Source organism: Lonchura striata, chromosome 4, assembly GCF_046129695.1.
Source record: "Lonchura striata isolate bLonStr1 chromosome 4, bLonStr1.mat, whole genome shotgun sequence".
In the NCBI taxonomy this organism is placed as follows: domain Eukaryota; kingdom Metazoa; phylum Chordata; class Aves; order Passeriformes; family Estrildidae; genus Lonchura; species Lonchura striata.
In genome coordinates this window covers 19197079-19213576 of record NC_134606.1, presented here as the reverse complement: position 1 = coordinate 19213576, position 16498 = coordinate 19197079, and the positions used below count along the sequence as shown (strand labels likewise).

The following is a 16498-nucleotide window of genomic DNA, read 5'->3' as shown; positions in this document are numbered from 1 at the left end:
TTTCTTTCATCTTGATTTCACAGAAGAAACTACATATGATTAAGGTAATACCTTCCTTATTAACTTGTAAGAATACCATTTTCAGAAACATTGCTTCCACAAAGAAATCTGGACAAAAACTAAAAGGTGGCACTACAAACATATTGCAGTGAGAAAAATAATTAGCAAATTTTTGTACTGCTTTATCCAAAGGAAGGTAAGTACAATAAAGCGGGAGGAAAAAAGCAGTAAATTAAAACCTGTATGTCTTAGAAATCCCTTCTCTATATTAACCACAGTGTTAACATAGTGGTGAATTTTTATGTTTGCTTGTAAAAAAGATAATTGTTAGCATAATTTACAAACATCAGAAGAGTCATTATAATGATATGGCTACTCTAAGGAAGCATTCATATGTTACTCAAAGCAAAAAAATTGCTATAGAAATATTCATATGCTGTAGTGTGTTTTGAGTACTGCTTTCTTTGTTTCTAAACTCTCGTTGCCTATACACACAAGAAACATATATGTAGTATGTATATGTATGATTAGATATGTTTAACAATAATTGTAGGATTTCAAGCAATTTATACCATCACAATTTTTGTCCAAGGACTTGATCCACTGAGGGTTTGATCTTCAACTCCCAAGAAGACATTTTTCCCAAAGTAGAACACTGTGTTGAGACAAGATGCAAGGTCATGTACAATTCTTATATCTGAAAGAAAACAATTTCAGAAGTTACAAACTGAAGGACTAAATAACTAATTCAAAATATCATATTGTCATGACTGGTTTTAACTCAAGTAAGCAAATTCAAGATTTAGAGCTTTTATAAACCTACATCCTGTCCAGGTGGCTTGGGTGTGTTATTGGAAGTGCATAAGTATAAAATAAACATAATATACTGTTGATGTGATTATGCATGCAACATAATGAAGGAAAAGGTGACAAACAGTGGTCAGTAACAGTCAGGAGACTAGATGAGTTTTGTAACCTGAACAGTAGTAAAAGAAGGAAAGTAATACAGGTCCCATTTATATTATTTTATACCTCTTTCATCTTTTCCTCCCTCCTGAAGGAAGCCCTATCCACCTCACCTGCTCAGTCTCTGGAAATGGGTGGCAGTGCTGCAGTTCCATGGGAGATGGCAGGACACTGTTTTCAGCCTTCTCCGCTCTTTGATCTTTTCTACTCCACTACAAATTCAGTCAGCAAGAGTACACCAGTTTTCCTATAACTTTAGTTTAGGATATGAGAGCTAATTAGATGAAAGAAGCACTAGAAATACTCAGGTGACAGGAAGATTTCCAATACCTGCAGTGGCAAAGCTCAGCTGGAACTACTCAGGTTCATTTTCAAGCTGAATGTATTAGTCTTGCATGTCAATGATGAGCAGCTGCCTCCCTCTGAGAGACTCTACTTTAAGAGACTGCTAAAAATCTTAAAGCTGAATCCACTCCTAATCTATTAATTAGTTTGGCCCAAAATATTAGTCTGTCTTAATTAAGCCAATTCCATATGGACCAAAATACATTTGCTAACTAAATTTCAGCCTAAATGGAAGCATTTATATCTTGGAGTATGATATTAATGAGACTCATTTAATGAAGGTGGTGATTTTCTCAAAAGATAAAGAATGGGTGAAAGATACCCAATACCTAGAAACAGATTCCTGTATGGTTTTTGGTTTTTTTAATCCTGTTATTTTAGCCATGAAAGTGTTTTTAAAACATTTTTACCAATATGAGCCGCTAACATTTCTCTATTGTGCTATGATAGAAAATTGGGATTTATTAATACTATGCTGACTCAATCTCTCTTTCAAAATTATTCCCTTATGAAGTAGAGATGCAGATGTGTAGGATGTTTTCTGATTGTCTGTATTTCCACTGTGGGAACTAGAGTTCCTGGTGTATTACTATCACTAAAAAGTGATTGGCACTTTAACAAAAATCCATACAAAATAACAATTTTCTCTCCAGCAAAAGTGGGGCAGTGAAATGCCACAGAATTTTCTGGGTGCTGAGTCTCCATCTCTCTGTGAATTTTCTGATTAATAATAGAGAGTTCATGGGTACCTTCAGAGTACCCATCCAGGGCAGGAGCATAGCTAAAATCCATTTCATTTGGGTGAAATCTTCTATATAGGATTTACAGTTCTTCTGACACACTGAGGAGGCTGCATTAGCTCACAGTCTGAACTGATTCTCTGTCTGCACATTTTCCTTACCTGAGAGAATACAATTGCATTTATGACTTAACAAGTTCTTGTTTTCTTAAGCAAAGGAGTTCACTTGAGGAAGAGGGAGAAAGAATTTTCACTTTGAAAAGAATATTCTATGTTTGTTAAATCTTTGAAAATTCACCTTTGTTCAATTGAAAAATTAATCTAACAACCCTTGAGATACTATTAAAATCCAACACATTGATTCTATATACCTAATTATTATGATATACCTACTGTTTTAATAAGATACTTCCCCTTTTCTTTTTTTGTGCTTTGTTTCATTGCAGAAAGAAATACACCCATTTATACTGCCAGCATGGGTTCTAATTTAAGATGATCTTACAAGCACAAATTGTAAGCAAACTAGAAAAATAAGAAGTCTTTTTAACTAAAACCTATGGACTTATGTGCAGAAATATATTCAAATGAAACTGAAAACCACTGGGAAGCAGGTTTAACATATCCTCTCTCTTCAGTCCTTGTAGATTTTAGAAAGAATACACATTATGCTTTAGGACTGCCTGACCCAAACAATTTCCATCATTGCTCATCCTGGAGGAATATTCTGATCCATTGCATTAGCTGTTAAAATTATTCACCTACATTACCGACAACTCTGCACAAAAGTATTGAAATGGCACAATTTGTGTTATGATACTGGTCATGTCAAATCTCTACAGGACTTTTTTTTTTTTTTTAAGTAGCTGTATGGCTTATTTATGTTTTAAACTACAGGATATTTCTCATTTCCTAAAGCAAAAGGAAAAGAAAGAATAATAATTTTTAAAGGTATTCTCATTCTGTCATTCATCAAATTTGTGATCAAAACTCTTTAGCTTTGGAAACAAAAAAGATTTTTGTGATTCACAGTAAAGGAGAAAAGTCACTAGCTCTGCTAATATGAAAGAATTTTTGAAATAATTACTGAAAGGAAAAGGCTATGCACCTGAAATTTCCAGCCAAAATGAATGGAATGGAGAGAGAAATCACAGATTGGTATGAAAGGGGAAAGAAAATAAATTAACAATGATGACTAAACAGATTTATCTGAAAATAGTCATCTTTCCATATGTAAACTGTCTGAATATTCAACAGTAAGAGAATCTAAAAATGACATAAATAAGCGACTATCATAAAGGAAGTATTACAGTATATTATGGTGATAAAATATCTTCCGTTTTTCCTGCTTCCTTGACATGGTTTTGTCTTTTTCGTGATAGATGAGAAAAAGGCAGACAAACAGATAATTTTTTTTTTCACTGTGTCTTGCTCCTGACACTCAAGCGAATGTTTTGCAAAAGAATGTAACTGTTTTTCAGAGAGGACTTGCCTATAGAAAGATGTAAAGACAAAAGCAAGGAAGTTTGTTAGAAGGGGATTCCTCTGTGTTTTCAGAAAATACTGTTTCACACTCTGTGTGTTCTGGCATCTGATTGTAAATGTCTATGAAGCAGTTAGGAAGAGACATTTTTATAGAATCCATGGAGTAGTTTTTCTCTTGAAAATAATGGGTTCATAGTTTTTGTCTCTAAGCTCTGTGCTGTGTTCAGATTCAGTGATATAGCTCTTATATCATTTGTTTCCACTGAGCAATGTCCATAGCAGTTTTTTTCTTCTTTTTAATTTTTCTAATTATTTTCCTCTCCCTCTGGTTGTTTAAGCCTTAAGTTATACCATTTATTTTTAGCTTTTAAGTGACTGGTTCCAGGACTGTTATCTCTATTTGAAGCTTGTCATGTACATAGCACAGCAGGACACCAAGTAAGTAAGTAAGTTTTCAAATACTGTAAGTAAAAATTCAAGAAAAACACATTTTGGAATAAAAATACATGTATACACCCTGCAGCTAGTGAACCCTGTTTCCTGGTGTCTTAGGGTCATTTTTGAAAATAGGAATTGACCACTTCTTAGAACCATTTTGAATTGAAGATTATAATAAAGTATACAATTGACTGTCATGAAGCAGCATTTGCAATAATTAACATCCACCATAGTTGCATATTTAGCTTTTCACACTATTTCCATAAAAATAAACAATATATTTCTAGATAGAAAAGAAAAGGACTGGAAAGCCATCACCTACATTCATGACAAGAAGCTCAAGGACACTACTACTTTTTTTGCCTCCTATGCTCCCCTGGAAAAATCCAATGTGATATATAAGCACAAGAATTTTGGTGGGTGAGAACTTAATGATAAGGATGTAGCAGCAGGTCTTTGACACTAGCCAAAAAAATATATTCTATCACTAATTCGTTCACTAGTGTGGGAGTAGCTTTTGGATTTGTGTCCAATATCTCTCTTACATCCATATTAATAAATATTATCATTTTGGTGTATTTTTTCCTTTTTTCTTTTTCCTAAATTTCATGCTTTATTTGCATAGACTTCTTCACAAATATGCAGCCTTCACAAATACTTGGTGGCTGAGATACAGCTCTTAATTGTGACAGATGCATCAGAGTGCACACCTTTATTCTTGACTTGATAAATGCTTGCAAATTTCAGATAAGAGTATTCACTGCATATAGTTAAGACAACAGATTTTACCTGTATGGAGTGAAATATATTTTCTGATGAAAATTCATGAGATTAAATGTCACCTTCAGAAAGCTTGTGAAAAACGACCTGCAGTGTGAATCTTTCTGTCAGGATTCAAGTTTACATTGTTCCACTGGTGTACCTAGCCCATTTCCAGTGACAACGAATGTGCAATGATATGTGCACCTTTCCTGAACCTATTACGTGCTGCATCTCTGCACTGTTTTTTTTGCTGCTGGGAATAAGGGCTTGGAGCACAGAAAACAGTGAAGTGCCTGGCTACTGTACTTGTTACTTTAAAAATATGTATTTGTAACTTCTGTATGACATCTGAGTTCATGATTTTAAGTGCTGCTGCTCAGAAACATGAAATCCCTGAGGTGCTATTTGTGGCAATGTCTAGAAATATTTTTTATTTTATTTTATAACACATCAGCTCTTAAAATGGAGATTAGATTTTTATTCTAATGGCAACTGTATTGATGCACTTGGTTTAATATATTAATAGCAAAAAAACTGGTGGTGTCACAGGAGAACAGACTGTAAAACAAAGCAGACACATGACCTTGGTAGGTCTGTTTGGGAATTCCCAATGCAAAAATGCTATGGAGTTTGCTAGATGGCCTTTGAATTACATTTTTCATGTCAGATCATGAAAGGACATGAATGCTGGAATTTTAAATGTTGACTTTTGTTTTTCCACTTCTTTTATAAAGATAAAGGTACTTATTTTTGACACAGACAACAACATTAAGAGCTTTATTTGTTCTTTATCTGTCTCGTATAAAAAAAAAGTATTGATTACCTTATAATGGTATTCCTTTTCAGAACATAATGGTATTTCTTATAGAAGAATAAAGCTTATTCTGGTATTCCAACTTTCTTGGAACTGCTGTTTGCAGTTTACATTTGCCTGCAACATTTCAGTCAAACAGCTAGTGCTGCTCTTTCCTCAAAGGTACGAGTTGAGCAGTTGCCATCACATCAAGGCTTTATATTTCACAAGGTTTTATCTACAATAGTCACATAATTTATTGTCTTATTATTAGGACAAATTCAATTATTTATTCAAGTTTTTTGACTAAAATAATGGACTAAAGGGTCCATCATGTGGCCAGCTATTATTGTTAAAACTATTTTCTTGTGATATCTTAGGGAGATCATTCTGGATGGGATGTTACCATTGTTTCCATACTCTATTGTAATTTCTGAAGATGCACGCACACACACACAAAAATGCATGCACACACAAGACAAATAAATGAAAAACAGTCATTTATTTGCAAATAATTGAAAAACAGTCTTGACTAATGAAGTGTTCCAATAAAGACAGATCTCCTAGCTGAGACTCAAAACAGCCTTTTAATTTGAACATGTTTAATTTTAACACATATAGTAGGAAATTGAAAATGGAACTGTATGTTGCAAAAGCTAGTGCTTATCACTGTGATGGAAGGATGCAAAGATCCCGTGCAGTGCTTCAGCCTGACTGTACTGCTCACAGCCAGGTCCATGGAAAAAAGAACTTGTAATAAAAAAAACACTATGAGTGAGCAGAAATAATATGGTAGCAGTAACAAAAGCAAGCAATAGCACGTCCAATGGCATAACAGGGTTATTATGAGTCACGTATTCCTGCTGACTCTAGATATATAAATCAACAATCATTTAAGGCAAAACATGATGCAGACAAAAGGGAGACAGATCCCCTATAGACTATAGATTTTTCTGTTCAGACTGGTGGAGTTTGACAGTTTCATCAGCTCTTCCCTTTAAAGTAGGGTTGCTTCAAGTGGTGAGACCAAGTCCACTGGCTGCAGTTCAGCTGCACACTAGGTGATTAGACTGGGGTGGAAGAATGTCTGTAGGACAGAGGAGTCCGAGAAGGGAATACAAATGCATTGGAAAATATGTGAGCTGATTCCTCTGCGATTCTTCCCATCTTCAATGAGGAAAGTGTAGCCTGTAAGTGTAGCTGTAAGTTTTGGGAATCCTTGCCCTTTCCACTGCTTTCTCAGTGCTCCCTTCTTGAAGTCTAAGAAAATCCATAATAGGACTCTGGGCCAGGAAAGAGAAGTAGTAATGTTCTAACTTGAAATGTTTTGTAGTTTGTTGGTTTGGAGTTTTTTATGATAGATATCTATTTTGTAATTTTTATTATGTTGCTGAATTTTGCACATGAACACAGTTGAAACAAAACTGATTTTTTCAACACTCTACACACAAAAACACACACTCATGTAAGTGTGCATTTATAGTAGGCACATGTAAATATATCTAATGCCATAGATAAGCAAATTAAGATGTGGTTTCCTAAATCAAGTACTTAATTTTTCAATACCTGACAATTATTGTAAGAAACATTCTCAGGCCATATTTTTCTGCAGAGTTCTTCAGCAAATGCTGTGATTGACCATAGCAAGCATCCAAAAGAAACAGGAAATAACTTAATTGGTGCTGATTGTATTGTATGCAATGATAATAGTCTTACTCCACTTCAAGACTGCCAGGTTCCTTCCTCCCCCAGTAAAATCATGTGGTTTTATTCAGTAAAATGCCTTATTTTTGCATTCCTGTAACAGCAAAATTCAGTATCCTTTAGAGCATACGGTAGGAAAATTTCTCAACAGAAAAGGAAAGTCTAACATATTCCGTATGTGTGGATTTCAGCGTATTTGTATTCATACAGACATATGTGATGGATTTTTTTATTTTATTTGAAACCTCTTCCTTAAAGCAAGCATTTGTATTTTTAACTTTAGGTAAGATTCTAAACATTAGCATTTGTGTGCATTTCATTCAGCCTACCTCATCATTTTCTTGTTTCATGCCCAGGGCTTAGCAGTTGGAGTTTAAAAACAGCCAGCTTTAATGTCTATGACTGACATGTAATTTCTGCTTACTTTAAAGCTTTTTTTTTGCTAACTTTGCCTTTTTTAAAATTCTTTCCCGTCCATAATCACAAAGCTACATAAGCTCTTTTGTGGCTTAATAAATATTGTCAGTTTTTTAAAGCTCAGTGTGGTGTATATTCTTCTTCAAAGATAGTTATTAAGCATATAAAAAGAAGCTTGTTAAATTTGTAGATTCATTTTTTTTATTATTCCTACTTCTTATATTTAAAAGAGGAAAGATAATCCATTAAAGAGGTTGAACTGTCAAAAACACTGCCATATCTATAATTAAGTATAACCTTCCTGGGTTTAAATAACACTATCAACAAAAGCCTCTAAATTTGAAATTAAATGCTCTACCTTCCATTAGCATTATTGTATTTCTAGGAAACTCAGAGATGTGAATTCAAAGGAGGTATTTAGCTCACAGGTATGACATATCTCCCATTTTTAAAAGTAAAGAATAACAAGAGGCCTTCCATTTTGGAATATATATGCCTTAGATTACATGTTTAATGACAAGCATAATTAAGTATAACCCTAAAACATCTATGCCCTCAACTTTTCTTCTCATTTTGTGATCAAATAAACAATTCTGAAAGATACAGTGGAAGGAGTATTCCATGTCATAGTTCTTAAAAAGTATTTTATCATTACAGCTGGAGAGATTTGCCTCACTCTCAAAAGTTTGTTCTTTTTTTTGAGAAAAATGTTTCTTATAGCACTTTAGAAGTTTCTGTAAAATAGAACACACACATAACTGAATTATTTATTGAATAGATTTTGCCATGTTCATTTGAAGTACTTGGCAGAGCCCATTCATTATTTGCAATGTATCTTAGTTTTAGATTAATATGAGCATGATTTCTAATGAATCTGTTATAATTTTTCCTGCCATGACCCTTAACACATCACTGCATGACAGAATGTGTGTGAATAGCTACTAGCTGAGACATACACATCTCAAGGCAAACAAAATACAAAAGCCAGCTCCTGTGAGGTTCATAACTCACCCTTTCCACACTGCAGATAGCTGACAATGGATCTTTATGGGTAACCTGAAACTATTTGATTTGAGGACTTATACATCCTTTCTTCTCTTTCTTCTTTCCTACACAATCCATTTGCTTAGTATATGTTTATAGTTTTTATTTTCCTATTTGTAAACTATTTCACATAGAATAAAAATCACTAATATTGAGTTGTATTATGACTGATTTAATCTGAAAATTTGTGACAAAATATTTCAAATAAGAAAATGATGGAGGACAAAAAATAAATTAGTGGCAAAGTATTTCAACTGAGGCTGCAAAAGAAAATTATTAGAAAACACTCACTGTCTATCAAGATTTTCCTCAAAGTCCATCATGCCTTCACTGAGTATTTAAATGAGGTTGTTCAAGTCAGAGAAATAGTGATGCAAGACCTGTCAACAATTGTAAATTGCCCCTTCCAATATGAATTTCCTTTACTGCATGAGGAGTTCCATGTCCTTTCTGTTTTGCTTAAGAGTGGAAATGAACCTTCAGAAATTCAACTTTCATTTTATGTTTAAGTTCCAGTCAAAATGTATTTCATGGGCAGACCATGCACTTATCCGACTAGATATCCTTTGAAATTCTCTGTGTTGTGTTGTGCTTTGCTTTTCTTTTAAAGTAGCTGTAGGGCTTATAATGGTGTATATTGAGAACATATTGTTTATTTGTTAGAATACAGTAGAATACAGTGCTATATTAGTCAGTGTAAAAAAATAATCTCCATAAGACTTTATACTATCATTATAGTTAATATATCATATTAATGTCAAATTGTAGCAAATTTTGAATTAAAATAACAATGTTCAGGGGTAGAAAAAAAGAAACTAATTTGAAGTCAACCTTAAATTATAAAATACCAAACCATCTACTAAAACACTAAATATTAAATACTTAATTCCAAATGCCAAAACACCATCAAATATACTTTTCTCAAAGAGCTCAGCTGCCTGTCTCAAACACTGTCAAGGCCGCAGAAGGATCTTGTCACAAGATAAGCCACCACAGCAGGTATTTGAGATAAGCACAGAAGGGAGGAATTTGCAACAGAAAGGCACTAAATCCAGGCCTGGCAGAGGCAATTTGCTTAGCATATCCTGCTTAATGCATCCAGACAAAAATTCCCACTGTGACAAACTGTGGGAAAGCAAGCAATTGTCCAGGCATGTATCATCCAGAACAGCATCTGTGACCACCCCATGGGTACCAAAACCTGGACTGTATAAAGGTGGTACCCACAGAAGAAAGGCTCTGGAGCTCCCACCACTGAGAAATCCAGGGTGAAGAAGGGCCAAGAGACACTCCTGGACCCACAGCAGTTCTTCTGCTTGGACTCTCTCTCTCCCTAGGCCCCTTTTCTATTCCTTTCTACTATCTACTTCACATTAATTGTTAAATAAAATTCATATTATTGCCTGTGGCATGTGATCTGTCTGCATTTAGTTTGGGCAGAGGCACCTCTCACTAATTGGATTGCAACACAACAGAAAATAAAATATGTTTTAAAATCCAGGAAAAGCCTTCAAACTCACACTTCAGATCACACCTTCATACTACAAACTGAGAAAGTACAGGAAGAGCTTTTTTCCTTACTACACTGATTCATCACTTCTAAGGCCACTGCTACTGTGTTTTTTTAATCTAGATTGAGAATTTATACTGCTTCTACAACTCTTAATCTGTTTAACTGGCTTTTTGGCAGCAACATGAAACCCAGGCACAATGCTACTCTCTCCATCCTGCAAAGGTGGTTCATCTTTAGGCGCATGCATAAAAATACGTACTCTACGCTGTTCACGAAAATCAAGATTATATCATGTACAATTTTTTTGTATATTTATATTGTTAAAGCATAAAGAAAACTTTCCTCTGTGAAGTCCAATGCTCTGATTTAGGGAAAAAAATTAGATGGGAGTGTTATTGCTGTACAAAACATTTCACAAGCACACAGCTGGGTGAGTGCATGTACCTGTGTGTTTCAGACGAAGGTCAGCCTGCCAAAGCATCTTGCTCTCAAGGATCTTCTGAAGTCCATCCAGAAGTCAGACTCATCTAGTACATCTAACTTGACTCTGAAGGTTTGATAATAATCTCTAAAGTCCGGAATAATTAGGCTTGATTATTTAAGATAACATTTCTTTTTCTTTCAAGGTTACAATTTGAACATATTGAAACTCTTTTGCTCATGTTTTTAAGTGACTTTTCCTGAACTAATAGCATGCTAGCTAAAAAAATGAACTTATTCCTTACTACAAGTTTTGCAACTCTACTGATAAGGAGCTTGCAAGTATTTTGAAAAGTCAAGATAAGCTGGAAAACAGAAATACAAATATAGATGTTGCAATCTTCAAAAAAGGTTATGAAAACAGCTTCTGTCAGTTACTAGTCAGTAGCAGAATGGCTGTATTACTAATCCCACAGCATGACCTACAGCATGAAGCAGGAAAATCACAGCACATCAAAACGAATATAATAAGAAGCTCTGATTTCATACAGTAAAATTATTTATGGAGAAGTTGAACATATTGTACTGAAGATTTTCTTTTATGCAGAGTATTTCTAAGAATTGGACACTTCTTATGTTTCAAAAAAGAAAAAAAATATGTTCAGATTGGTCTTTGATGGACAAACATTTTTTAAAAATTGATTAATACTGGATGAAGTCCCAGACAAAAACCCGGTGCAGCTTTGAGTAAGGGAGAAGGCTCCACCTTTTTCTCATTTCCCAGTGTTTGTACTTCAGCCCATTCTAAAATATTTCTTTGGAAAAAACAAAGAAAAATACTTCACTTATTACATTGCATTGATAATGAAATCCTAGCAAAGCTAGATATTTTTCCTTCCACTAAAATGCAAAGGATAACTACTACTTATTTATGCAATGAAGCTGAAATCAAATAAATAATGCCTGTTATTGCTTTCCCAAAAAATAAAACAGTTTTAATATCTGGTGTTAGAGTTCCTGCTGTGTTTCTCTGAGGCTTTTTCATACCAGAAAATGAACAAAACTCTATTATGGAATGAAAGTAAATAACATCCCAGATATTATTTGTTGTCCCCCCAAAACAAGAAGTTATTGTAGCACAAAATAATACTATTTATTTTAAATAACAGAAGATATAAGTGAAGGAGAAGTGGAATAAAGTTCACTGACCTTTTTCCATAATTTTCATCATTCTTCTGATTTATGGTAAAGATCAGTGGTAAACCACAGGTGGTTTAGTTATATCCTCTGAAATTGTTTGAATCTGTAGGAGATAAATAAAAAAATATCAAGCTCAGAATTGTGAAGTGTTCCCTTTGTCTAAAAATCATTTCCATATTTAATCAGACTGCAGGGATTATTTTTTAAATGTCATGGATTTTTCAGACTGAAAAGTTTCTTCACATTAGAATGTCTTCCCTTTTAGAGTGAAAAAATTGGTTTTTTCCATTCTTCAGCTTATCCCCTATAACTTGATTTATTATTCAGCATTAGCTGCTAAAGCAGTACAAGGGCTTTGTTTGGAAGGAAGCTGAGTATGGACGTGACAAGTTTCCTGTTCCCATTGTTTTGTCCAAATAAGTCCTGAAAAGTTCTGATTTCTTCTCTGTGCATTGGCTCTTGAGGCACCAAAACCATACACAAGATGGGAAGAAAAGCCCTTGTATCATTCTGTCTTTTGAGAACATAGAATGAAACACATTTGAAAAAGCAACCAAATTTCCATTGACAGGAGGAGCCTTACAGGTTATTCTAAGTGAGGATTGTTTAACTTCTGAGGAAATGTTTCTCTTTTCCTATTTTTCCAATAAGTAAAAGAACCTTTTCCAGTAAATTAATGGAAAACACCTGGAAGCCAACTGTAATGCTGGATTCCTCAAATGTTGACTTTCAGAAAATGAGGAAGGGGGTAAATAGCTACTACATTCCTGAGTCCCTGTAAATTAATTACAATAAAAATAATATAACCTTTGTTGAAATTATACTCTAAGTAACTTCAATCTGAGTAATTTCATCTGAGGTTTATATCCTCTATGGTTTGATAACAAACTTTATGGTTTCCAAAAGTATGTAACAGAAAAAGGAAAGATGAGAGTAACAAGTCATACATGAATAGAGTGTGATGTTTTTGCACTCATCAATAATGGGCACCTGTTGATATTTTAAGCAATGATTTAATTGATGAAATGAATCATTTGAAACATAAGAAAATGCTTATGAAACATGCTAATGAATATGCTAATATGAAAATGCTAATGAACATGCAAACAAAACAATCTAGGAAATTTCATGGTTAGATTCATATTTGTCCCTGTGTTCAAGTGTTTTCAAGCTGAAATTATCTAAGGGTTTCAGCTTTCAAGCTCTTCATTTTCTGTCCAGCTTTTAAAAGTATTCAAAATTTTGTTGCATCTGGAACCTGCAAAGGTTTTTGTTTTTTTCCCATAAGAAAAGTTGTCTGCATTAAAATATTTAATGGAATTTATCAACTGCTCTAGCCTATAAAACCCAAGTGTGTGTTCTTTTATTAGAGAATCATAAATGTTGATACCATTCACCTACAGAACAATATCAAAGCAATAAATTGCAGTTATTCTTTCCCCTTTCAGCTATTTCCAGGAGACCATAATAAACAGAAAACTGGCATTAGTATGTTCTAATACCCTGCTTTATTTTTTTTTATTCAAATCAAATTTATTTTAATATAGAAATATGTTATTTACCTTTTTTTTCCCAGCTACTTTGAGTAAAGCAACATTTCTGGAAGTAGACCTCTCATGAGTTCTCAAGAATTAGTTTAAGAAATGTGAGGCTGGATAAAAGTGAGGGTTTCTCCCATTCACTGTATTTTTAATATGCAATTCTTCTCAAACTGTCTGAAGAATGATCTATCAAATTGAATAGCTGATGTGCTTTGAACATTTAGTTCCAAAAGATAGATGACATTTTTTTCATTAGTTTAAAATTTATATGCTACAGTATCTGTCACAATAATAATAGAATCTGACAGTGCAGATCATATGGGTATTCCACACGGCAGAGGTAATGTGTTCTTTGGAAGATAAAATGACAATTTGTTCAAATCATAGATTTTTAAATTTTAGACAAACAAGGTAGCTCTCACTCTAAGTAAGTCATTCTTTTAGAATAATTTCTTTGCTAACAATACTATGACAGGATCCAGACCACCCACATTTTGTCTCTGTGAGAATTTAACAGACTGTATATGTCCAGGAATATCATAGGAAAACCTGCTCCACAGTGCTGTTTACCTCAGAGTCACAGAAGCATCTCCAGGTGCTGCTCTGAGCAGCCCTTGAGTTCCCATGATCTCTAAAGATCAGCTTCAGCCCATGCCCAAAACCACCCTCTGTCAGCCAAGGAAGGCCCCTGGCTCCTTCATCCTTATCCAGGGGGTCTGGCATGATATGAATGCTAAATGCCTTAATCTCCTTCATAGAGACAGGGCATTAATGCAAAGCTCAGCAGTCATAACTATTTTATTTTTATAAAACCCCAACATATTGATGGAAGAAGAGCAAGGTGGTTTTCCTTTGAATAACAAGTAAAAGGAAGGTCAGGCTGCCAGCAACTGTAAGATCTATTATCTCTGCCTGAAGGACCTTAACTATAACTCCTATTTCAACTTGCTGCCTCATCAAATTATTATTATCATTGTGTAGCCAGGGGCACAAAACTCCCTGAGACAGTACTAAAAACAAAAATAAAAGAGTTTTTTCTCCATTATCTAGAATTTAGGACGTTTGGTTATTAAATTCTGACAGACTGATTAGCTCTACTGCTATACCTTAATCAGCATATTCCCTCTGCAACCTGAGCTGAAATCTGTGTATAATATTTTCATCCATTTACAAAAGCTGTCTTGTTTGGATACACCCAAGCATCATAATTTCCTCGTTTCCTGTACTTCCAAAATTATGTGTGTTGTCCATCCAACTATGTCTTTAAAAACAAAATGAAACAATAAACTAAATTTGTGCTCTTAAAACTGCTAAAGGAGAGAAGAATAAAGGTTTTTGCAGGATAAACTCAAATCTCTGTTCTTGTTATTTTCTTTCATAGGACTTACACTGTCTGTGTCAGTATGCACTGTGAGCAGTGACACAAATGTTTAAGGACACACCTTCAGGTCAAGAACCATTTTTATAGAAGGAGCAAAATTAATCACAAATTTGGATTAATCACAGATTTGGATTAATCACAGATCAATCTAACACTAATCAATACCACTTATGACACAATTTAACTTTTACAAAAGAGACACAAACCCAGGACCCTTTGGAAAGGAAATACAACCAGCTGAATCATGCTTGCATTTGCAAAAACACCTGAGATCATCTCCTAAAGCCTTTAAATTCAGAGCAGACACCACGTCTTTCTTTTTGTGCAAGCTCAAAGTGTGTGTTTGCCATCATTCTTCTTTCTATTTCAACCTTCATAATGAAAGGCTACTGTAACAAACTATTTTCATTTCATAATTTTGCCTCCTATCCAATTTTTTATAGTAAGGAGCTAAAATCCAAAAACAATAGGATTCCTAAATATCAGAATGGTAATTTCTGTTAATTTCTAACCTATTTCTTTATTCCAAATTATTTGTATGAAATACAAACCTTCACCCATATTCAGTTTCAGAGTTATGAAAGTAATTACAGATAATAAATCAATACTTTAATAATTCACTGTTTGAATATCTGGTATTGCATAGATAAAGTTTTGAAGTCTTTTAAAAACCAATTCTACCAAAAAAAAAAAAAAAAATAAAATAAAGAAGAGGAAGAAAATTGCATCTAGGGCCTTTCTCGCACAATATCTTTGGAAGTTTTCAAGCAAGTTGTCTATTAAAGGAAGGATTTTATAAGGAAAGAGCTTTTTCCTTACATTTGCAGTTTATCAGTCAGCAATTACTGTAGAATACCTGTTAAGGTTTCCACACTCTGTATTCTCTTATCTAAAATCTCCATGTCTGCAAAGTAATATTATTTTAATAATTTTAAAGTAAAATCTCATTTGGTTGTTCTTCGTGCTGCAGCTGTCACATCTACCCCCAGCTAGATACCTTGAGCTTGGTGAGAACCAGGTGTGACTGTGAAAGGCTCTTCTCTTCTGAAGGTCTGCACCATTTTCTCCACAAATTAAATGGTGCCCATGGCAACCCTTAATGCAAATATATAAAGGTAACTTCTGATTCAAGTGATTGGAATTAAAGAAAATCTTGCATCTCAACACAGGATTTCACTAGTTACCTGGAAGTTTTGAAAAACTGTATCATGCTCTATCATAGTCTCTAGTTGCTATTTATTTTATTTGCTATTTATTTCAAATTTCCAGAAAGGACAATTACTCTACTTACATCAAAACATTTTCCCTAGCTAAATTTATTTCTGGTAAATTTGTAGTCATGAGCCAAATGGTTCTTTAAAAAAAAAAATACACATGATTGTTAAGCAATAATTTTAACTTCACAGCAGGGTATTTTAGGGATACAAAATAAGCCCCTGCTGTGTTCTAAAATTCACAGGGTGAGAGTCTCAGCTCCTGTAAGCCCAGATGTACTTTTGAAAATGATGGATCTGTACTATCTTAAATTACTTACAGATCTATCCCAACACAACAAAGACAGAGAAATCTTCAAGGAAGCTGTACTTGCCAACTCTGTTTGAAAGACTTTTCCAAATATTTATAAATGCCTCTTTTCTTTGCTTTCCAGCTAAGACTGGCATGTGACTTTAATCAATTGGACTTCAGTAAACTTCACACCTCTGTTCTGTAGTGGTCTGTTAAGCTGTTAAGGCTTGTGAAGCTTTGTAGGTTT

The 16498-nt window shown here is 34.1% G+C and overlaps 1 long non-coding RNA gene across 1 annotated transcript in view; it reads right to left on the bottom strand.

Moving 5' to 3' along the window:
- Positions 1-388: 388 nt before the first annotated feature.
- The window catches only part of LOC110484012 (uncharacterized), a 37693-nt gene continuing 21583 nt past the window's right edge, over positions 389-16498 (bottom strand). The window contains exons 2-4 of the long non-coding RNA XR_013339799.1: positions 11833-11926; positions 10648-10771; positions 389-697 (exon numbers count right to left, since the gene is read on the bottom strand). This is a non-coding gene — a long non-coding RNA (uncharacterized LOC110484012). The remainder of the gene's footprint in view (positions 698-10647; positions 10772-11832; positions 11927-16498) is intronic.